This window comes from Antechinus flavipes, chromosome X (assembly GCF_016432865.1).
Source record: "Antechinus flavipes isolate AdamAnt ecotype Samford, QLD, Australia chromosome X, AdamAnt_v2, whole genome shotgun sequence".
Taxonomy (NCBI): domain Eukaryota; kingdom Metazoa; phylum Chordata; class Mammalia; order Dasyuromorphia; family Dasyuridae; genus Antechinus; species Antechinus flavipes.
This window is the reverse complement of record NC_067404.1, coordinates 53060108-53082845: the sequence shown is the minus strand read 5'-3', so window position 1 is coordinate 53082845 and position 22738 is coordinate 53060108. Positions and strand designations below refer to the sequence as shown.

The window sequence follows — 22738 nt, the reverse complement described above, 5'->3', positions numbered from 1 at the left end:
CTCCAGTCACTTCCTTCTTTTTCCTAGACGGCCCTGGGCCTCTGACTATCCTGTTTTCCTTGATTCTGCCCAACAGGCCATTACCCCCTGGGGCTTACACTGGGCCATTACCCCCTGGGGCTTACACTGGGCCATTACCCCTTGGGGCTTACACTGATATATCTGATGTCTGTCCCCCTTAAAAAGTTTTGTTGATAAGGGCTTTGAAACTGTGTTTTGAAGTCTAGAAATGTAAGATCACATTTGTTAGAGACAATCATATTTGTCACAGACACAGATATTATATGTACCTTAGTTTGGTTCTTCAATCACTTTCTTCCTCTGCCTAGAACCAGATAGTTTTGTTGCTAAGTGCCTTGAAACTGTGTTTTGAAGTCTAGAAATGTAAGATCACATTTGTTAGAGACAATCATATATGTCCCAGACACAGACACAGATATACATACCATGGTTTGTTTCTTCTTCTGGAAACCAAGATAAATCACCACACTTTTCACCAGACAAAATAAAAATTGGGCCATTTGTTTTGTCCAAAGCCATAAGATTTCTTTTTGCTTTTTTTCTCAGTCCGTCCCGCTTAATATTTTTGTCTGTTTTTCAGAATAACAAGAATCAAAAACTGCTTGACGAGGATGGAAAGGGAAAGACTTCTGGTGAGTGCTGCTCTTTCATGGATGGCAAAGCAGAAATGTAAGAAATGTTAGAATTACAGCCAAATTTCGACCCTTACTCACTGCTTCACTAAGTTTTCTATTTATCTATTTGATCGGCGTTGGGGAACTTTCTGTCTGGGTTCCTTTGAAGTTAAGTGATTTGCACGAGGTACCAAAACTAGGATGTCCTATCCACCCTCCTGGCTGACACTGGGCCTCTGACTATCCTGTTTTCCTTGATTCTACCCAACAGACCATTACCCCCTGGGGCTTGCACTGATATATCTGAGGTCTTTCCCCCTTAAAAAAAGGTGACACACCCATTTGGCTCCTAAGATTAAACTGTCAGTAGTGATTTGGAACCTTTTGTGAGTCATTCGCTTTTTTGCCTCCTTTCCCAGACAGCATGGACATGTGCCATCTCTCTTTTCTAGTTTGAGTAAGTTTGAGGTCATGTGGGTTGTTGTCAGGCTTTTCCTTGAATCCAGATCTCTGTCTTTAATGACTAATCAGTCATTAAATATTTATAAGAAGGTGAAAAGAGTGCCAGATGGAGAATTGGAAGATCTCTGTTTAAAAGTCTGGCTCTTTCATTCAACAACCTATGGCACTCTAGGGGGGCTCCTTTGCCCTTTCTGAACCTCACTTTCCTCCTTTGTAAAAGAAAGAGGGGGGAACCATTCCTGATGATTTCAAATGGATTCTTTCTGTTCTGACAGTTTACATGTTCCTTCTGTTAGCACTTAGCTCTGCACTCGGAACTTTGGGGAATCCCTTAAAGAGCCCTTCTGTTGACTCAGTCTTAGATCCCATAATGTAAACTTGTCAGAATGACAAGACCCTTCCTTCGAGCAGCTAACCACGTGGGTGGTTAGTGGAAAGCAAGGCAACTTCTGAGCCCTGGATTCAGGGTAATGGCAGCTCCTGTTTCCATATAACTTCCAACTTCAAAGGATTCTTTCCTCCTAGTAAATTCTAGGTAGAGGAGAGAATAGTGTTGACAGGCTGGGAATGGGAGTCTTTTCTCTACTTCTTAGATGAGGAAACAAAATTCTGAGAAGCAGTGACTCGTCCATGGTCATATGACTAAGGAAGTGTTTAAGGAAGGATTCTAACTCAGCTGTGCCCAGTAGGGAGTCCAGCATGCCATGCTGCCTTCTCTCTGCAATCTTTCCATCCTTCACCCAGATGTCCAAAGAACCTAACTAAAACATGGCTTTGACACCCATCATTCCCTGTTCCAAAACCTTCTGCCTTACAATAGCTCTGGAATCAGAAAACTTGGGTTCAAATCCTGTCTTTGATATTAGCTCTGGGACCTGGGAGAAATCACTTTTCCTCTTTAGGCCTCAGTTTCTCCATCTGTCAAGTGAGAGGATTGGACCAGATGAGCCCTTCCACCCCCAAATTTGTGATCCCATGTGTGTGATGTGATCACTTGGTAAGTCACTTCATTTCCTGTGTCTCTGTTTCCACCTGAAAGGATTGTTTTTTAGTTTGGCACGTAGAATATTATGATGCCATTATCTTTTGAATTAAGCTATTAGAGATATCTCTCTCAGTGATGAGAAGTTTGTAGAGAAGTATTTGTATCTCCTCATCTTGGTGGCCTTCCTCCTGATTTACAGGATAGCTCAGTGGTACTGAGTTCCCATCCATCCTAAGGGATGGCCTTAGACAGGCCCTCCTCCAACCCCCTCTAGAGCCTAGAGACAGATGAGCCCAATTCACAAGAGCTCTCCCATTAACATCAAATCATCCCTTGTTGACAGGCCCCCCCTTTTTTCCTTTCAAAGGAATGAACTGGGATCTTTTTGAAAGGGAGTCCTTCTGAGACTGCATAGTCTCTGACACCTCTCCCTTGTCTCCTTTGGTGCTGAAGAAAGGTGTTCAAACTCCACAGCTTCCTTTGGAAGATATACTGGTTGTCATGGTAAACTTGGATAATTGGCCTTTTCTAGTTGACATTCTGTCAGCTCCCTGTCCCGCTGAGGATTTCGGATAGCATTTCTCTGCTTCTCAAAGAACACGTTCTGAGCAAGGTAGCTGTTTCATTAGAACTTGGTCCAGATTAGAATTAGTTCTAACCATCACCAAAGTATTTTGCCCTTGGTGGTTTGGACAGGACACGTTGTATTTTTTCCTCTGCTGTTGTTGGCATCCCCTCCGCCTTGGTTGTTGAGGGCTGACCTTTTGAAGTGGGTTTCAGAATTTGGCAGCCTTTAAGAGTCCTTTAAGAGCAGGGGGTCCAATGGCTGTTCAGAAAAACATCTATGTAAAGGCCATCAAAGCATGTAGTCTGGGCCCAAGTACCTTTTGGAAGCCTTCATGTCATACCACATAAGAAGGGGCCTGGGAGTCCAAGATTCCAAGTTGTTTTCTAGCTCCTAATCCTTCATTCCTATCGGTCTGACCTGTTTCTTGGCCCTAGTGGTGTCAGTGTGTGGCAACATCCCAATCACTGCCACCAGTGTCCTGAGTCCTCATTTATAGAATGAAGTGATATAGCTGGAAAGTACAACTCACCGCCTAGGGGTGGGAGACGGATGTCGTCTACCTGGTACTTTTGCTGAGATCTTCTGTCGGGGATGATAATAATGATGTCGATGTTGATTAACATTCATGTAACACTTTGTGGTTTGCAAAGTGCCTTGCATTTATTTGTTGTGTCATCTGATACACGCAATAAAACGTGACATAAACGGTGGTTTCCGGACCCAGATCAGCTCGCTGAGGCTTACAGGGGTCATATTGTAATGATAAGAAGCAGAGCTAGGTTTCCTACCCAGTCCTTGTGCTTTCTACTCCACTACTTACTTACAGAGTTCTATGATGAGTGTGTTAACATTGTTGCAGTGCAGGGAATTGGCCATGGTACTGAACTCAGGAGGACTCCATAGAGCAAACCTTCACCACTTCATACTCTGGACCGCTTTGATAATCTGGGGACTCCTTCTCAGAATTAAACTGCGTAGGGTTAAAAGGAAGCTATTATAGTGAAAATATAAACCCTAAACTAAGAAGTCTTGTCTTAGAATCGGTCCCTCCCAGTCAAACACAAGAGACTTTGACTGAAGAAGATGTAATGAAATGAAGAGAAACAGTGATTTAGAGAGAACTTATCCTATTATCCTTTCAAATAAGCTTGTGTCCATATCATAGGATGCCAGTAGATTTCAGAGGAAAGAACTGAGTAGAAAAACAGAATTGAGTAAAAGTATTAAATTTGCTCATTTTGAAAACTTTCCTAAAATGCCAGTCTATTTTCCTGCCTTTATAAAGGGACTCTAGTGACAGTTTATCTTTTCTGTCTTTGTCTTCTCAGGTCAAGTTCTCTAACTTTCATGCTTGTAGCCTGTGAATATTGCTGTCAAGGTCTAGAGATAAAAGAGATATATACATATACATACGTATATATGTATGTATGTATGTATGTATGTATGTATGTATATGCATATATAAAGGTAAAGAAGAATGACCACTCACTCCTTCACTGTTCCTCCCTCCTTATCATTTGGTTCTATTTCCTAAATGTGGATTACTGAAAAATTTCACCTAATAGGTTTCTGATTACTTGAGTTTGGGTTCATTGAGACTTGATCATATCTGTTTCTTCCCTCTGAAAGACCGTGATCCTCTTTGGGTACAGTTGGCTCCGTACTTTCTCAAGATAAGTTACAAGTGATTAATTAATCACACTTCCCAGAAGCTCATTCCTGAGTTAATTATGTAGCCTTGGAGTAATTGATAGCCTAAAAAGTTAGTATACCAATGAAGAGGTTGGCGATAAGCCCCCCTCCAGTTCGAGGTGCCCCTAAACTCCTTACAAATGTAAGCTCTTTTGAGAATTTCATTGAGTCAACCGCTTGTTCTTTCAAAAAAGAAAAAAAGATCCAATCCAACCCAAACCATCAATCCACAGCCCACTCTTGATAGGTGGGATTGATTGATGTCTTGTTTGTAATGCTTTTTCTTATCCGAGACAGGGAAATCATTTGCTCCCCTTCCTGCTGGATAGGGATGAGCCGCTGTGCCCATAGCAGTTTGCTCCTACATGCTACCAGAAAAGCAGAACTATAGATGGGATTCAAATTTGGGGGGGGGGATACTGTAATTTGTACTAACTTTCTCAAGGCACAAAATGGGCTAGCTCAATGTGGGTCCAAGTAAGTGTGAGAGAGTGGATGCTTACAGATGCTGACCCTTCCAGGGCTTGGTCCCAGAGCCTGACCTGCTCCCAACACTGTCACCAAGCAGCTGTCCCCACTGTTGCAGCCAAGTGAGTGCCATCAATACCTCTGACATATGCCTGGCTTGTTCTCGTGTCAGTGTTTTTGCTCCCCCAGTCCCCCCCCCAACTCTTTAGATTGGGTGTCATTACCAAAGGGCAGAGGTTCACATGTAAGCAGCTACCTTTGCGCAGGTCATCTGCTCCAATCAGCTCCTTTTAGAGAAGTAGGAGGCAGATACCATGAGTCTGAACCCCTCCCCCCCCCCCCCCACTGTGGATGGAACACTTCTGCACATTGGGCCTCAGTTGCCTCCTCTGTAAAATAGAATTGAACTGGGGACCGCTGAAGTCCCCTCCCCCTCTACATCTATGTTAGATGTGATGTTGCAAGTCCTTTCCCTACACTGAGCCTGCTTCTTCCTCTATGGAACTAGGTAACCTCAGGGGTCCCTCCCAGCTCTTGATCTACGATCTTGAGACTTTGGGGAATCGGGAATAGCTGCCGCCTGGGAGACTGAGGCCTGCTGAGGGTCTTAGCTTAAAAAAGGCCAAGGTCTCCCTCTGCATCCAGGGCCATCTGCACTCATCCTGATCTCTATCTGGCCACTGGACCCAGCTGGGGGGTGGGGGGGTGGGGAGAAGTGAGGCAGGTGACCTTGCCCGGCTCTCCCTCACTTTCAATCCATTTCATTTTCATGTCGTGATATCACCTCCCCTTCGAGGGCAAGATCCTGAATCTAGACCTGAAAGGGATTTCCAGAGGCCATCTAGTCCATTTTATAGCCACGGAAACTGAGGCACGGGGAAGTGAAGTGCCTTGCTCAAGGTCAGCTGAGATTGAAATCTATAGGGGAGGATTGGAGATCGAGGGCCGGGAGGTTGACAGTGGGTTTTTCGGGTCCCTTCCCGGGTCTCTAAGTTGATTTTCATCTCAGAGTTAGATGCGGGTCCCTTCTTCCCCATCCCCCTCCAGCTCCCCTCAGACGGGAGGGAAGCTGTTTGTTGACGCCGAGCCCAAGACCTCCAGAGGCTGCATCTCTGACTCCGCAGTATTGGAGGTAGGTACCTCCCGCCTCCCCCGTCCCCCCGCGGGTCTTCGGAGCCCCACCCAGCCTACTGCGGCAGGCCCAGCCCCGGCCGGCTCCCGCCTGCCATTGGTGCTGGCGGCTGCAGGGGGCGGGAGGGGGGCGGGGCGATGCCGTTGAATATCCCGAGACCGCCGCCCATTTGGTGCATCCTGGGGCTCTCGCATCCCCTTTGCCTCTCGGAGAGGGGGCTGGGCTTTTGCTTCGTCAGCCCCAGCCCCCGCTAGCGGGGACGTCATTCGGAGCCCTGCAGTGAGTGAGCAGCGTTCGGCTGGCGGCCGGCTCGCAGGCGCCGGCTTCGCCCTCGCAGACTTCCCTCGGCTACCATGGGGTGGCAGCAGCATGCAGACGAACGGCCGCCTCCGGCCCCGCTGCCTGCCTTTAGCTCCTAGGTGGTTAAAGCTGCGATGCAAGGGAAAATCAATTCCCGGAGAGTGGAGGTCGCGCGAGCCGCTCGCAGCCGCTGCGGGAGAACGGGAGGCGAGGCGAAATCACCGAGCAGACGAGTGGCGCAGGACGGACGGACACGGAGCCTCCCTTCGCAAGCGCGCCGGAGGGACCCCAGCCCGAGGCGCCCGGAGCTCCGCTCTGCGGCTGAGTCTCTTCTGCCCCACTGATTAGAGGTCACCCAGGAAGGAGATGTAGAAAAAGTGCATCATCCTGGCTGACTTCTGCTCAGCGGGGGGCAGCATACCACCGAGGGGAGCGAGCCGGAGCTGGGGTCCGAAGACGCGAATTCGAATTCTGCAAGTCACCTCACCTGCCAAGGCCTCCTAGGCCTGAACTCTGTGGAAGGGAGGTTGCTCAAGGGAGTCCCTGGCCAATTTGATGAGCTCCCCGAGATCCTAAGGTGTGAGTTTCTTATTGGGGGGGGGAGTCGACTTAGGGCCACCTCCCCACGGCCAGTTCTTAGACTGCCCTTTAGAGTGTGTGGATAAGGCTATGGGTTTTCTTTTTGAATTCTGTTAACTGTAAATGCTGTCCTTGTTGTGAAGATTGTAAATGACTCAATGTTGCTTGCACCTTGGTATTGCTTAGGTTATTGCAACAGCCTGCTCACTGGGCTCCCTGCCTCCAATCTCTCCCCTCTGCAGCCTGCCCCTATCCATTGCTTCCAGAGTGATTTCCCTCATGCATAGGATCCACCGTGTCACTCCCCTCCTCCATAAACTCTGCTGGCTCCCTATTGCTTCTAGGACCACAACGAAACTCCTCCGGCTTTTTAAAGCCCCTGCAAACCTCTCTCCAAGCTCTTTTCCCAACTTCATGGTAGATCACTCTTCCCCCCTCCCCCCCCCCACTCTGCAGTCCTACTTAAATGGCGACACTCCAACCTGCCATGTCTCTGCTTTCCCCCTGGCTGGCCCCCACGCCTGGAAGACATTTCTTCCTCCCCCTGCTCTTCCATCATTTTCAGCACCACCTTCTACTGAAATAAAGCCTTTCCTGCTCCCAATTTCCCTGAACTCCCATGTATTTGACACTTTTGTATGGATTTTCTCTGTATGTTGAGATATGTATCTGTTCTCCTTGCTTTCCACATTAGAATGTAAGCTCCTTTTGAGTAGGAATGATTCATTCTGTGTACTGTATCCACCTTGGGTGCGATGATAATAAGCACTCAAATACTGGATTGATTGATTTGTGTATTAGAAGTTTATCCTCTGAAATCGGAGTTCTCATTTGGTGGGTAGAACCCCAAGGGGGGGGGAGAGGAAAGACATAAACATCCCTGGGGGGGGGAGGGGGAGGAAAGACATAAACATCCCTCTGAGGTCTTTGATTTCTAATGGGAGAGAACAGCCCAAGGTCATTCTCCTGGCACTTGGCAAATAATTGGCATCCGTCCTGTAAGTGTTAATGGCCCCCTGCTTTTTCCTTTCACCCCTACGACCAGCAGAGAAGATCTACCTCTCTCTTTCCCCCATAATTTAATAGGTAAAATGGCTACCTGGTCCCTGATGGCCCCATGGTCCCTACCCTGGTCTCCTAGATAAGACTCTCCAGATCCTCTTATTAGGCAACCTTGAATAAATCAGGGAATATTCCATTCATCCCCTCAACCCCTTCAACAATTTACTGCACCCAAAGATCCCCAAAGGATCATCTGGAAGTCAGGGTAGCAGATAAAGCCCAGTTCTCCTCCAGCCACCATCTTGGGGCCCCTGAAAAGGAAGTAGCCTCTTGAACATACATCAGAGATAGGATTTTTCCTACAAAAAAAGGGAAGGCCGGGAAGCCATCTTGGATGCTACCAAATGGCTGCCTGCAGCTGGACCCAGATTTGGAGGTCTGCAGTATCTCCCTCCCAGCTCCAGGTGGCTATAAAAATATCTTTTAATAAATCTTCATTGGATACATGTCTTAATCGTGGGTGTCCTTTCCCCCTCCCTGAGATGGGAGCTTTGGTTACCACAGTCATTCATTTGAAATGAGAGGGAGAACCTGATGGTGTACCCTTACCATTTAAAAACTCAAATTCAGGGAGTCCTCATCATAACTGCCTTCCATGGCAGGTCCCGATTCATGAGGGAAGTGAGTCTCGTAGGAGCCCTAAGTCTAGAAGTCTACACCTGTGCCTCTGGGACAGGGATGTGATTTCTTTGCTATAGGGAACTCCCTCCACCTAGTCAAGTTGGCCCCTGCTATATAAATGTGGAACCTTCGAGGTGGTGGGAAAGTTGCCCAGGGTCTCACAAAGCACATTTGTCAGAGGTGGGACTCAAACCCTGGGCTTTTGGGCTTTGAGGCAAAATATACCTTAGGAGTCAAACACAGGTTCTGGACACCACAGACAGCTCTCAGCACTCCCCAGTGTAGCCGGAAGGGAATTAAAATGTCATGGGGAAATATTTAATGAGATAAAAAATTCAATAAAACATAAGATGATCTGACATTTAAAAACTAAGTCAATAATACCTCACTGCAGGGATAACTTCCGTAGGGATTAGCCGCTCCCTCTTCTAATTGAGTTTGACACACTCTACTGAGCCACACTGCCTTCCCTGCAGAAGAAATCTGCCCAAACTTCTGGGAAGCCACTTAAGGGTTAACAAAGTGTTAAATCGGTTGCTTTTGAATTCCCTGAATTTCAAGAGATTATCTTTAGCCTCCGACCAGCAGCTCAGCTGCTTTTGCTTTTAATTCCCTGGCTATTGACACCTGTCAGTCTTTCTGGTGTCACCCAGCCAGGCTTTTGGTTTCTAGTCTCTCTTGCCATCTTCCCTCTGCCCCAGCAAACGTTATCGCTCCTCCTCTTCCTCACCCCTTCCCTATCCCATTCCCGAGTTATTGTTTTGTCTTGCAGAAACGGGGCTTAGCCCCAGCCCGGAAACCCCGAGACCCACCAACAGGTCACCAGGCTCACAGGCAAACATAAAGCACAAAGATAGAGGGAGGGAGAGAGGGATACGCAGAGAGAAAGACAAGAGGGGGGAGGGAGGGAGAGAAGAAGAGAGAGACAGAGAGAGAAAGAGAGACAGAGAGACAGAGACAGAGAGAGGGAGGGAGGGAGGGAGAAGGAAAGAGAGACAGAGACAGAGAGAGACAGAGAGAGAGAGGGAAAGAGAAAGAGAAAGAAAAAGAGAGAGAGAAAGAGAGAGAGAAAAAGAGAGAGAAAGAAAAGAGAAAGAGAGAGCAAAAGAGAGAGAAAGAGAGAGAGACAAAAAAGAGAGAGAGAGAGAGAGAGAGAGAGAGAAGAGAGAGAGAGAGAGAGAGAGAGAGAGAGAGAGAGAAGGCAGGAAACAGAAACCAGCAAATCAGGAGTGGTCAAATGAGGGCCACTGCTGGTCTCAGGTAGCAATAGCTCAGACTCCTTCCTCCTGGCTCAACATAGCATGGAGAAAATTGGTGAAACAGGGTACATGGTGCATGATTAGAACTCTGCCCTCTCTTTGACACAGAGAACACTGGCATTTCCACAATGGCCATTAATGCCTTAGCACAAAGAAGTAAGGAAGGTGCCATAGAGAGAGGTGGAAACAGGGCAGACTTGGAGAGCAGAGGGTCTTGGTTTAAGACTAAGCTATGTAGCTACAAGAAGGTCTCCTTATTGTCCTCATCTGTAAAATGGGCTTTAAGCTCATAGATCTAGAGTTGAAGAAGTCCTTAGAAGCAGTCTAATCTAAGCCTTTCATTTTACAGAGGAGGAAACTGAGACCCAGGGAGAGTGGCTTGGGGTAAGAGGAGTGTACATCTAAGACAAGAAGTGACCTCAGAAGCCAGATTGCTAAAAATCTTAAGTTTACAAATAAGAGATAACTTAGTTTGATAAAAGGAGCTTAGATCTACAGTTAGAACCTTAGGAACCATCTAATCCAGCCCCTTTTATTTTACAGAGAGAGAAACTGAGGCCAAGGAAAAGGAAATGACAACGTATCATCATAGATTGAGAACTGGATATCACAGCCACCTCATCCAATCCCCTACTTTTTATAAGGTGAGAAAACTGATGTTCAGGGAGGAGAGATGACTTAGGATAAAAGGAACCTAGATCTAGAGGTAGAAAGGCTCAACTGGCCCAGTCTTCCCCTTTTACAGATGAAGAGACTGAGGGCCAGGGTAAGAAAATGACCTTGCCAAGATGTCTGATTTCAGAGCTGCTTTTCTTTTATATTGTACTATAGAGCACTGCTCCTATAGACAGGAAGATCTAGGTTCCCAGTGCACCTTTGATGTGACCCTGGACAAGTTACAATTTCTTTGAACCTTGATTTCTTCATCTGTAAAATGGAAATAACATCTACCTCGGTCATTGTGAGAATCAAATGAGATAACGGGGCTAACTTCTTCTGTACCTCCCATGGTCATCAAAAGTACATTGTAAGCTTTAATGTACTGCCCCCTCCCTCTGTCCCCCATATGGGAATTGTTATTATTTTTGACTGTTTTATTTATAAAATCCTGGAGTACAATTGCACAAAACCAATACTTGGCTGAAAGCTAATGAAAGGGAAAGAAACTCATCAAGTTAAATGAATTATCAGTCACCGCAGGCCTCAGATTACAAATGATGTCTATTGCTAAAACACCTGACAGTACTTGGAGGTGAGAATGAACTAGAAGGAGGAAAGGAGAAGGAGCTTTCTCTGGTCATCTGTTCATAGTTCCAGTAGGCCTGGATTTAATCCTTTGCAACCAGTGGAAAGGAGTGATTTGTGTTCATTGGGAAGAGATTTAGAAATGGAATAGTGATATCTAGACCAGTAGTGTCCACAACTGGGAGCTGGGAATAAAATCCCAAGGACTACTTGATCAACCAATTGGAGGGTAAAAAGGTGGGCTGTATTTCTTTATAGCCAATCAGGGGCCTTTTCACTAGCAGCCACATCTTTGTATTCTCCTCCCAAAGCCCCTCCACTCTTTCCCTCCTTTCCCCTTTGGAGCCTGGCTTTGGTGTCTCAGGGCAGTTATAACCTTACTATTACTTGAGTACCTACAGCAATAGCTGTGTAGGTGACCCTCCCAGATATTCATCCTTGTCCCTTAGATTGTGCCTTCCGAGACAGTGACCAGCGAATAAGGGATGATAGGATGTGCTCGTTACCTGATCTCGGACCCTTCCTCCACTCCTTTTCTGAACTTACCTTCCACTGACTGACTGAGGCTCATGACTATGATGTTTGACCACATCATCTCCTTGCTCAATAAACTCCAATGACTTCATTCCCTTCTTGGCAGTAACTGTGACTCGACCTGATCGTCATGACTCGGCTCCCTTCTTTCCCTGCGATATCCCCCCACCTGTGAGTCCTCCTTCCATCGGGCAGTTTCTTCAGGCGGACCTCCATTTTGGTGACAGGTACGGGCTGACCATGCTTCCCAGCTGTGCTTCTGACTCTCCAGTTTCCCTATCATGATCCCCAAGGGTATCTTTTCTGTCTCCCCCCTCCCTTTTCGTCTCCTTAGATATGTTGTCTTTTCTCATTCTTGAAGTAAGGGACTCTTTTTGTTGTTTCTCTGTGTATACCAAGAGCTTAGCACGGGGCCTGGCACACAGTAAATAATAAATGCTGGTTGTCTGCCTTCTGGGCTCCCTATCAACTTTAATATCATAGTTCATTTTGCTCCAGGTAAGATGTCCTTCTTCTCCCCACTCCTCATATTACATCACTCAGACATCTTTTCTTTCCGCCATCTTCCTCCTTTACCCATCTCACACGAAGAGGTGACCATTCTCCTTGCCAAGGCAAACCCTTCTATACACAACCTTGATTCTATTTCATCCTGGATATTGCCCACGGTATCATCACCACTCTGATCTTCATTGATTTCTTTCCTGTTGCCTCCAACCATCCCCAAATCTTCTTGATCCTTGAGATCTTCCCGTGATCTGACCATTCCTGCTAGCAGACCATACATCTCTCCTTCTCCTTGTGTCTCCTTTCTACCCCTCTCACTCCTCTCTCCTCTGAAATCTGACTTCAACCTCATCACTCAACTAAAACCGGCTCTCCAAAATAAGTTGTGATCTCTTCATTGCTGACTCCAATAACTTTTTCTTAATCCTCATTGTTCTCCATTCATTTGGGGCATGTGCCGGTATTTCTCATCTGCCCCTTACTTTCTCTGCCTTCCTTCAAAACTCAGTTCAGGTTGTTGTATTGGTTTTGTGCAATCGCATAAATGTGCTTGTTTTATTTTCTTTCTCATTTTTTCCTTTTTGATGGGATTTTTCTTGGGCAGCATGATAAATGTAGAAACATGTTTAGAAGAATGGCACGTGTTTAACCTAGATTGGATTATCTGCTCTTCAGGAGAGTGGGCGAGGGAGGGAGAAAAATTTGGAGCACAAGTTTTGCGAAGGTGAACGTTGAAAATTGTCTTCGCGTGAACCTTGGGAAATAAAACCTATCATTATAAAAAAGCAGCTCAAATGCCAACTCCTGCAGGAGGTCTTTCCAAGACCCCCCGTAGCTATTATAGCAGTCTCTTCGAAAGTCATCTTCGACCAATTATGTATGTATCTAGTATATATCTGGATATGTGTATATGTATATACCTGTTTCGTTCATTTACCTCTTTGATGCTTTTTGAGGTCAGGGGCTTTGCTTTTTGTTCCTTTCTTTGTATTCTCAGGTAAGTGGAACAGTTCCTGATACAAAGTACTTGCTTAGTTGTTCATTGAGCTGAACTCATAAATCATGAGATAACTCTGCTCTTTATAAGCTATGTGACTTGAGCAAGTCACTTCCCCTGTGAAGGCCTTAGTTTGTTCTCTGCAAAATGAAGAAATGAGACTAACTGGCTTTTAAGGTCCCTTCCAGCTCTAGTTCTAGGATCCTGTGATGTTATATGTGACCTATGAAAAGTCACTTACTTTCCTGTTCCTGAATTCCCTTTTGTAAGGGCACTGAGCAACTATGCGATGTTGCAGTGGATGGAACACTGGCCCTGAAAGCAGCAGGATCTGAATTCAAATCTGGCCTCAGACACCACTTTCTAGCTATGTAACCCTGGGCAAGTCACTTAACCCCAACTACTTCACCAAAAATACTACTAATAATAAAATAAGGGAACTGAACTCTGAAGTTCCTTCCAGCTCAAGATCTAAGATCTTATGTGTGGCCTTAAGCAAATCACTTCCCCTGCCTAGTCTCGGCTTCTTCCTCTGTAAGATTAATGGATTTGGATTGCTGATCCATCTATCCATCCTGAAATCTGGTCTCCTAATTAGCTTAAAATACAGCTGACCAAAATTTCTTTTTCACTTAATAAAAATCCATTCATCTTCCTAATTCCTGTTCCATTTTTTTTTTTGGCTGAAGCAATTGGTATTAAGTGACTTGCCTAGGGAGTGTTAAGTGTCTGAGACCAGATTTGAACTCCAATTCTCCTGACTGGTGCTCTATCCACTGCGCCATCTAGCTGCCCCTGTTCCATTTTCAATATCATTCCTTTTGCCCCTGAAAAAAGTCTTGCTTAGTGTCAGACACCAGGAGGTTGTTAGACTCTTGGCCCCGTTGACTCCATGACTCCCATTCTTTTGGAAATCAAAAATGACAGTTGAGCTGACCTGTGATTGGCCCCCCATCGCCCCAGTTGCCATTTTGGCTCTTCTCTTGAACTTTGAGACCTGATTATGCAGTTTCATTAGTCAAAGCATCCTCAAAGGATCTCTTCTCCCAGTTTTCTCTGATTCTTGAGCTAAATTGTAGGCATTTGGGGAGGACTAGCTCTGATTCCTACCTGAACCTTTCTGGGGCTAGCCAAAGGTTTCTTCAGCGATCCCTTCTACACTGTAGGGGTTAGTGTCAGGACACCCCCAGGATTTGGAAAATCTATGTAAACTTTTTTGACCCTTTATATCAGAGAAGAAGTCTGGTTTTTTCCTTTTTCTTGATAGGGTGTTTATTTTCTTGTAAAAATCTGTGTTAAGTATTTGGTCATGGGCTCTGTGTTGTATGCTAGCCTTCAGGAGTCGTCTGCAGCTTCTGCAAGCCCCCCGCCCCCCAATTCCCATTCAATTTCTTATGCTAGTCTGTGACATATTGGAACCACAATGGGGAAAGTCACAATGTGGAAAGGGATGACTGAAGATCTCATCTCATCATCGAAAAGTCGCACGGCAATCACACTCATTCTCTTTCTGTTTCTATTTCTCCCATCATGGAGGCCGCTTCCTACCCCCTTCTCAAATGGCTTCATTTGTCACCGTGACAGACTTCATCAGTGGTAAACTCCTCCATCTTCCTGGTGACGACCTGATTTGAAGCAGTTCATTTTGTTAATGACATCGTTTCACCTTTCACGTGGGTCGTCCTGGGATTTGCTGAGGGCTTTTCCCTTGCCAGTCAGCTGGCGCGACCCGCTCTCCTCAGAGTCTTATTAATGGCTTATAATAGCCATAGTGCTCGAAGGTGGGAAACCTAGTGAATTATTTCTCTCTTTGGTGCTTATTATAGGTGCTGCCTGTCTTCTCTGGAAGAGGAAGAGGAAGAGGAAGAGGAGAAAATCAAAGAATGAATTTCAGATTGAAGGATTAGAGATTTAGTTCATGTAGTACAGTTCTGTCCTTTCAAGGAAGAGGGAACTGAAGCTCAGAGGTCACACAGAAGAGCTAATATTGGAACCTCAATCCTCAGACTCCAAAGCCAGATTTCTTTCTATTCTACTGCGTCAAGTATAGGGTAGTCTGGAACTATGAATTGAAAAGCTCAACTGTTTCACTTCTTGACTTTGGCTGCTGGGGAAAAGAAACTATGAATTTTGGACAGCTAGGTGGTGCAGTGGATAGAGCACCGGCCCTGAAGTCAAGAGGACCTGAGTTCAAATACTTAGCACTTCCTGGCTGGGTGACCCTGGACAAGTCACTTAAACCTCAAGTGCCTCAGCAAAAACCCAACCAAACAAACAAAAACTAAATCATGAATTTGCATTTGGAAATTTAAAAAACCAACCAAACAAAAACTAAGCCATGAATTTGCATTTGGAAATTTAAAGTGTCTAAACACTAAGAAAGTTTCATTTCCTAAGATTAGAAGGCCCTGGGACAAATGATGAAACAGATTGTGTGACATACAAACAAATAAATGAATAAGCATTTTAGTTCTTTTTTTTTTAATCTTATGAGACAATTGGGATTAAGTGACTTACCCAGGGTCACACGACTAGGAAGTATTTAGTGTCTGAGGCCAGATTTGAACTCAGTCTTCCTGACTTCAGGGCCAGTACTTTGTTCACTACAGCATCTATCTGCCCCTTTAGTTCTTTTTTAAAATTTTATTTTTTGTCTTACTTTTTAAAAAATAGTATTTTTTTCTAAATACATGCAAAGATAGTTTTCAGCATTCACCTTTGCAAACCCTTGTGTTTCCATTTTTTTCTTCTTCTCTCCCCAAGAAATCAAGCAACCTGATATAAGTTAAACAAGGGCAATTTTTCTAACCATATTTCCATGTCATGCTGCTCAAGAAAAATCAGATCAAAAGAGAAGAAAAACATGAGAAAGGAGAAAAAACAACAAGCAGACAAACAACCAATAAAAGGTGAAAATACTAGAGCATTGGGCCAGGTAGGTGGCACAGTAGCTAGAAAACCAGCCCTGGAATCAGGAGGACCTGAGTTCAAATCTGGCTTCAGACACTTAACGCTTCATAGCTGCGTGACTCTGGGCAAGCCACTTAACCCCAATTGCCTTAGCAAAAAAAAAAAAAAAAAAAAAGAAAGAAAGAAAAGAAAAGAAAAGACTAGAGCATTTTAATTCTTGTGATATGATAGGTACTGTATCAAGTGCTAAGGATACAAAAGTGACACAGTCCCTGACCTCAAGGAGCCTTCATTCAAACAGGTAAGAATACTGGCTCTAGAGTTGTAAGTCCTGACTTCATATCTTTTATCTGCTTTTCAGAGCTACTGATCATTAGTTGTGTGACTTTGGGCAAGTAACTGTTCTTTTCTGGGTCTCAGTTTGTTTCCTTTTAGATGAGACAGCTGGAATACATAGTCTCTAAAGTTCTTGCCAGTTTCAAATCTTATGACACTATAAATTTGTTTTGGGTAGACAGGAGCCACTTCATTCTTCTGCCCCCTGCCCTTGTCTCCAGATGCCCAGTGTCTTCATGATACCAAATGTTCCCTGCTGTAATTTTGGCAGCCAATTCTAGCCTTAAAGGCAGCACACAGATTTGTTTTTCTTTAGCTTCATCAAAACCATCTCTGGCACCTTCTGCCTTCACAAAAAAAAAAAACCTCCCAAGAGTATTTATATTTGAAACAGGGGCCGATGGAGACAAAATGTCTTAATCTCCAGTGGTAGTAATTTAAAGTTTAAGACAATCTAGTAAGGGAGGAAGGGTCACAAAGTTGTCACTTTTGAAAATATCTTTTCCTTTTTTCTGCAGTTGAGGGTCTAAATTGATTCTTACTCTCTGGGCCTGATATTTTCACATGCTGTCACTAAGTGGCTGTAGAAGGTTCCAGCCCAGTGCCTGAAATAAAATTATAGCAAAAACAAATAAGAAAACTTATTCTGTTATCCTTTCCACAGGGTGACTTTGCTCATAGTGCTTTCCAATTGGCATAAGACATTTAATAAGAATTAAAGAGTTTTGCGCAAGCTGCAGATGACACGTGAAGGCCAATATTTGGCACAAATATCCCAAATTTGACTATAGTGTAAACCCCCCATAGAAGAAAAAGAAAAAAACTTGACTTCTTCTCTGGTATGAAGAATTTACACTGATTTTCTAGATTGCAGCGGGGTTATGGATGTGGAAAGGACAACTATATATTCCTTTTCATTGAATTTTTTTTCTTTACTAGTTTAAGCCACTAAAACATTTAAATTCCGATACTCTTTCAACTCAAGAATACTTATTTTGGTGTGTGTGTGAGTGTGTGCTGGACCCCTGGGGCAGTGTGGTCAAATCTACGGACCTTTTCTCAGAATAAGGTTTTTGTTAGATGCATTAAAATAAAATACATAGGATCGCAGAGGAAACCAAATATATTGAAACATTAACAAGACAATTTTTTCACAGCCTCCTGTGGGTTAAGAGTCCCGGCTTTAGGTCAACTTGTAAAAAACACTCTTTAAAAAGTTTCTGTAAGTCAAACCAGGCAAGAACTGGTGGAAGAGACTGAATAAAGATTTAGTTTAGGAAAGAGAGGGAAACAGGTGACTCAGTGTATAGAGCACTGGGCTTGGAATCAGGAAGACCTGAGTTCAGATCTGACCTCAGATATTTACTAGCTGTGTGACCTTGGGCAAATCACTTTAACCCTCTGTTTGCCTAAATCCAGCTGAGAAGGACATGGCAAACCAGACACACTATCCTCCATTGAGGGGAAACCCATCACCTTCCCAGATAACCCATTCTAATCTTGTTCAGATCTTATTGTTAGGACCTTTTCACACATTGAGCTTCACTTTTACTTTTTTTCCTATCATCTACCCATTGTAATTGATTCTGCTCTCTGGTGAATAAAAGAAAAGGTCCCATCCCTTCCCCAAATGGGAACACAGTCTTATCTTCTCTAGTCAAAACATACCCAGTTTTCTCAACCAACCCTCCTATGTAATGATTCAAGGCCTTTAACCATCTCGTGTGTCCTAGTCTGGACACTTTCCAGTTGTTCTGCGTTCTTCCCTTCTTAAACTCTGTGGCGCAGAACTGAACATAATATTCCAGATGAAATCTGCCAAGCACAAAGGGCAATGAGATTATCACCTCCTGATTCCATAAAGCTCTGCCTTTTCTAATGCTGCCTAAAATTACATTAGCTTTTTTTGATTGTCATATCCCATGCTGACTCATATTGAGCCTTCAGTCCACCAAATCCCCTGCATCCTTTTTCAGAACAATTGCTGCCTATCCATGTTTCCTTCATCTTATTTTTGTGGGGTTGGTCTTTTTGTACTCCAAAATGCAACATTTATCCCTATTAGATTTCTCCAGCTCAGCAGTGCAATGGATAGGGCTGAGACTCTGTTGGAAAGTCCTGAGTTCAAATCCAGCCTCGGATACTTATCGCTTATGTGACCCTGGGCTAGTCACTTAACCATTGTCTGCCTTGGTTTCTCCAACTGCAGAATGGAGATAAGATTTGTAAAGTATTTCTGGCATCTAGTACAGCACTTATTAAGTGTTTTTCTTTTCCCCTTATTAGATTCATCCCAATGCTTGCTTCTGTCAGGATCCTTTTGTAGCTTGAGTATTTTAGCACTCTCTTCCAGATTTGTGTCATCTGCACATTTGATAAGCATGCCATCCAAGTCATTGATTAAAACGTTGAACCACAAGGAAGCAAGCACATATCTCAGGGGCATCTCACTGCAGATCTCCTGCTACATTGTCTTAGAACCATCTGCTTGGAATTATCATTAATATATAAAGCTGACACCATATGGATTGTGTAACTGAAGGTGGAGGTCAAGAACTGGTGATTTATTATGAGTAAATGTTTGATTTGTATACCTATTTTATATACCTATATCCCTATATATCCTCATGTAAAAATTTCTCCAGCAAAAAAAGGTTGAGAGTGAAAAAAGTTTAAGAAGCCCTGATTTAATTTACATTTTCCAACCTTCTCCACAAGAGCTCTATGATATACTTTATCCAAAAAGTTTTACTAAAATATAGGTAAACTATATCCATGGTATTTCTCTCATCCACTAGCTTAAGTATTACTCAGAGACAGCAAGTATATGTTAGAATAAATGGAACTTACACCAAAGTGGGTTTCCTCTACTCAGGGATCTTCAGAGGCTGAATGACCATTTGTTGGGTATGATTCAGATACTTTCTAGCTTTTTGACTCTGGGCAAGTTACTTAACCTCTCTGCCTCAGTTTCATCATCCACAGAATGGAGATAACAAAAGCATCTACCTCTTGGGTTTACTCAGCTTGAGGGGGAGGGAGATGTGTATGGGGGCAAAAGTTTCAATGGCATATGTTCAGAGTGTGGGGAGGGGAGGTCTGAGCAGTGAAGCAGTGTGTAAGATATTGAAGGATACATTCTGAATCAGACCCAGATGTGGTAAGGAAACTCCCTAGTTCACTTATCGATAGCAGATTCAGATGGGAGAAATTTGGATCAGAAATTGGGTAAAGGTTTGAGGTGATAATCTCAGAATCTAGGAATGGGTGTGACTCAGCCATTCTAGTTGGCCAGGAGCTTTGTCCAATCAGGAGCACCCAGTGTTTACATGTTTGACACAGAGTCGGAATGATTCAGGCCAGTGGAAAAGTACAGACTGTCTGTCATGGCTTATATTTTTATGATCATTAGGACCATTTTCATATTGGATTCCAAACATTTATAACTACGACATCAAATATGTTCCAAAATTCACAATCATCACATTTTGGAAAGCTTTTCATTCCATATAGCTTGGAAATGATGCACATTTGCTAGGTTGACATCTATTAAAATGTTATCATAACAATGTTATCTCTGAGTGATTATGAGCTGCAGTTCTGTCTGCAATAATACTCTAGTTACAGGACAGTTTTTTGGTGAGATTTTCAAGCTCTATCTGTAGGATGGGGATTTATTATCTATTAGCTTCTGAAAAATTACTTCTGAAGTATAATTCTAGCTACAAGATCATATATCAGTATATGGTATAGCATTAAATAAGAGCTAACTTTTTGCAGCCTGAATTGCAGTTTCTACCATTTTCAAATAACTTGCATGGATCCATACATTCAGCTTCCTTAACAGTAATAGAGCTATAGTTGCTGGTGGCGGTGACCATGGTCCTGAAACTCCACAGCAACAAACCAAAGCTAATTGGCTTAGCGGTTTATTTGGGACTTCTCTCGGGGTATTATTGGTTGAATTCATGCTGTTCGACTGCACGTGCTCTTTCACGTGCTTATGGGGGATCTTTTGATTCCACTGTTGAATCTTAGCTGTTTCAAAGGCTCCATCTGGAGGCAAAACCATGTTTGGTTATATTCAGCAATCACAATGGCATCTGCCTATCCACCCTCACTAATACAATGTTTGCTTTTTTTTTGTAAACTAAATTGTTAATCTGTTTATCATATGCTCTGATAATGTCTATCAATCACCCCCCCTCGCCCCCCCTCTCTTTTTTGGATAAGGTTCATCCTTCCAGAGTTGTTTGTTTCTTGGTGTTATTATTGTTGATGTTGTTGAAGTGACTACTCTTATCAGCACAAATGCAAAATAAGAATTGGGAAGTTGAGTCTGAGGAGCTACCATGACTGCCAGATTAAATCCACTCCACTTTAGGAGGCAGCTGGACTACTGTCTTGGATTTCATTGATATACTACGAGGTTCTGTTAGGATACTTTCCAAATCTGTTTTGATTTATTTGACGGTTCCAAAAATACATGTTAAGATTAGTGTTCCATGGGTATTAGATGCTTTTAATAGGTTCTTCCTATGGACCTTTGATTTCAAGGGTCCAGTAAATTTCTTGACAAACACAGCCACAGACTTCTCACTTGGAAGATACCAAGGTGTTTGCTATGTCTTTTGGTTCTATTTGATTTTTAGATTCAAGCTCATAAACTTCTGTCCTCTATCTGTCCTTGGAATACATTCAGAATTTCTCACTTCCCGAGTTCAGATGACATCTAAATCTCATTGGAGAAATAGGCCACAAGATGGAGAAGCTGTTAGATGTGTTTTTGGAAGAGCCACATGAGTTGACATTAATTGTATTATTGTAGCAGAGGCAATCAGAGAATAGCTGGTCTAATAATTTTTACAATTCCTTCCTAGGTTAAACCTCTAGTTAGAGCCACTATGTAGTAGTCTGACTTTACCAGTTTAGGATTACCTCTCCTCTCTCTCCCTTCCTGTGCAGATATAAAGGAGCAGGAGGAATAAGAAGCCAACAGTCTTAAGTGACAGAAGCTCTCTGAAGTGATTGAGATTTCCTTTGTCCAAGCCTTTGAACCGACTGTTTCCGTGTTTGGGATGCTCTGACTCCTCATTTCCCTGGCTTCCATCAAGATGCTGTTTACATCCCACCTTCTGCAGGAGGCTTTTGCTGGTGCCGCCCCCGCTCTCTACTCATAAAGCCTTCCCTTTTGAAATAACCTCCCATCTACTCTGTAAGTAGCCAATTGTTTACTTATTGTTTCCTCACCTTAGGGGATGTCAGGGACTATTTTTTTCCTTTCTTTGTATATCCAGTACTTAGTATAAAGCCTAGCACAAAGTAAGCACTTAATAAATGTTTGTCCAATGGCTGATGGAACACAGCATCCTGAGCAACAGATAATTATTCTTTTGTTTTCTACTGTAATCTTTTGCTTTTCCATCACCTTCATTTCCTTTCTCCCTGGTACCCAGAGAACCATCCCTTATAACAAAAAATAAAAATGAAAGAAGAAAAAAAGCAGTTCAGCATAACCAAGCAATACATGTGTGATAGTACATGTAACATTCTGCACTAATTGTCCCCCACCTCTGCAAAGACGAATGGAGGGACATTTTTTCACTCTTCTCCAAGGCCAAGCTTGGTTGTTATAATTACACAATGTTGTTTGTTGCTTGTTATTATTGTTAATGTTGTCGAGGTGACTCCTGTCAGCTACCATGACTGCCAGATAAATCCCACCCTCCCTCTCCCTTTAGGAGGCAGCTGGACTACTCTCTTCTCTCTATTTGACATGAAAATTGGCACTTATTTTCAAGGGCTCTTCTGATTAGTTGAGTTTTTATGAGCCAGCAGAAATTCCTTTTTTTTACTTTGTAATGAAAAACCTTTCGAAAACATCTGAGTCTGTGTCCTTGGCACAGCAGGGATAGTCTAGTGATTGAGGATCCTGCAAGATCTGGCCCATAGCTGTGATTTTGCACAGGTTATTTTACCTCCCTGGGCTTCCACTTCCTTATCTATAAAATAGAGACAAAACCCATCCTACCTATTTCCCTCACAAGGATACTTGTGAGGATCAAAAGAGATCATTCATGTGGGGCTCTTGCTTCTCTTTGGAACATTGTTACCATGGAGACTTAGGATGTAGGAAGTGACGATCTTAACTGACTAGATATCTTTTCCCAGAGTTCCCAAATGCTTCTGACGTTGAATTCAAGCGACTTCCACACAGGGAATTTCAAACAGGATCAGAACCTTTCTGCTCAAATATACTGTGCTTTCAAAGTCCCCTCTTTCTGCCAAGGGTCACCCACTACAACCTCAGAATGACCTTCTGCACCCCATATTGAATCACTTGCCAAATATTGATGTCATTACTACTACAGCATCTCTTGTTTGTGATACTTTCTCTCTCTGCTTACCGAGCTACTCCCTAATTCAAGCCTCTACCTCTTACCTGG

General features: G+C 43.6%; 1 long non-coding RNA gene across 2 annotated transcripts in view; it reads left to right on the top strand.

Annotated features, from left to right (window-relative positions):
• LOC127542607 (uncharacterized) overlaps positions 1–11764 on the top strand; it is a 76953-nt gene extending 65189 nt beyond the window's left edge. Inside the window, exons 3-5 of one of the 2 annotated variants that reach the window (XR_007948760.1) lie at positions 602–653; positions 10307–10407; positions 11649–11764. This is a non-coding gene — a long non-coding RNA (uncharacterized LOC127542607). Of the gene's footprint in view, positions 1–601; positions 654–6143; positions 6820–10306; positions 10408–11648 lie in introns of those variants that run through there. The other variant, XR_007948761.1, reaches the window with a different exon arrangement.
• The last annotated feature ends 10974 nt before the right edge of the window (positions 11765–22738 follow it).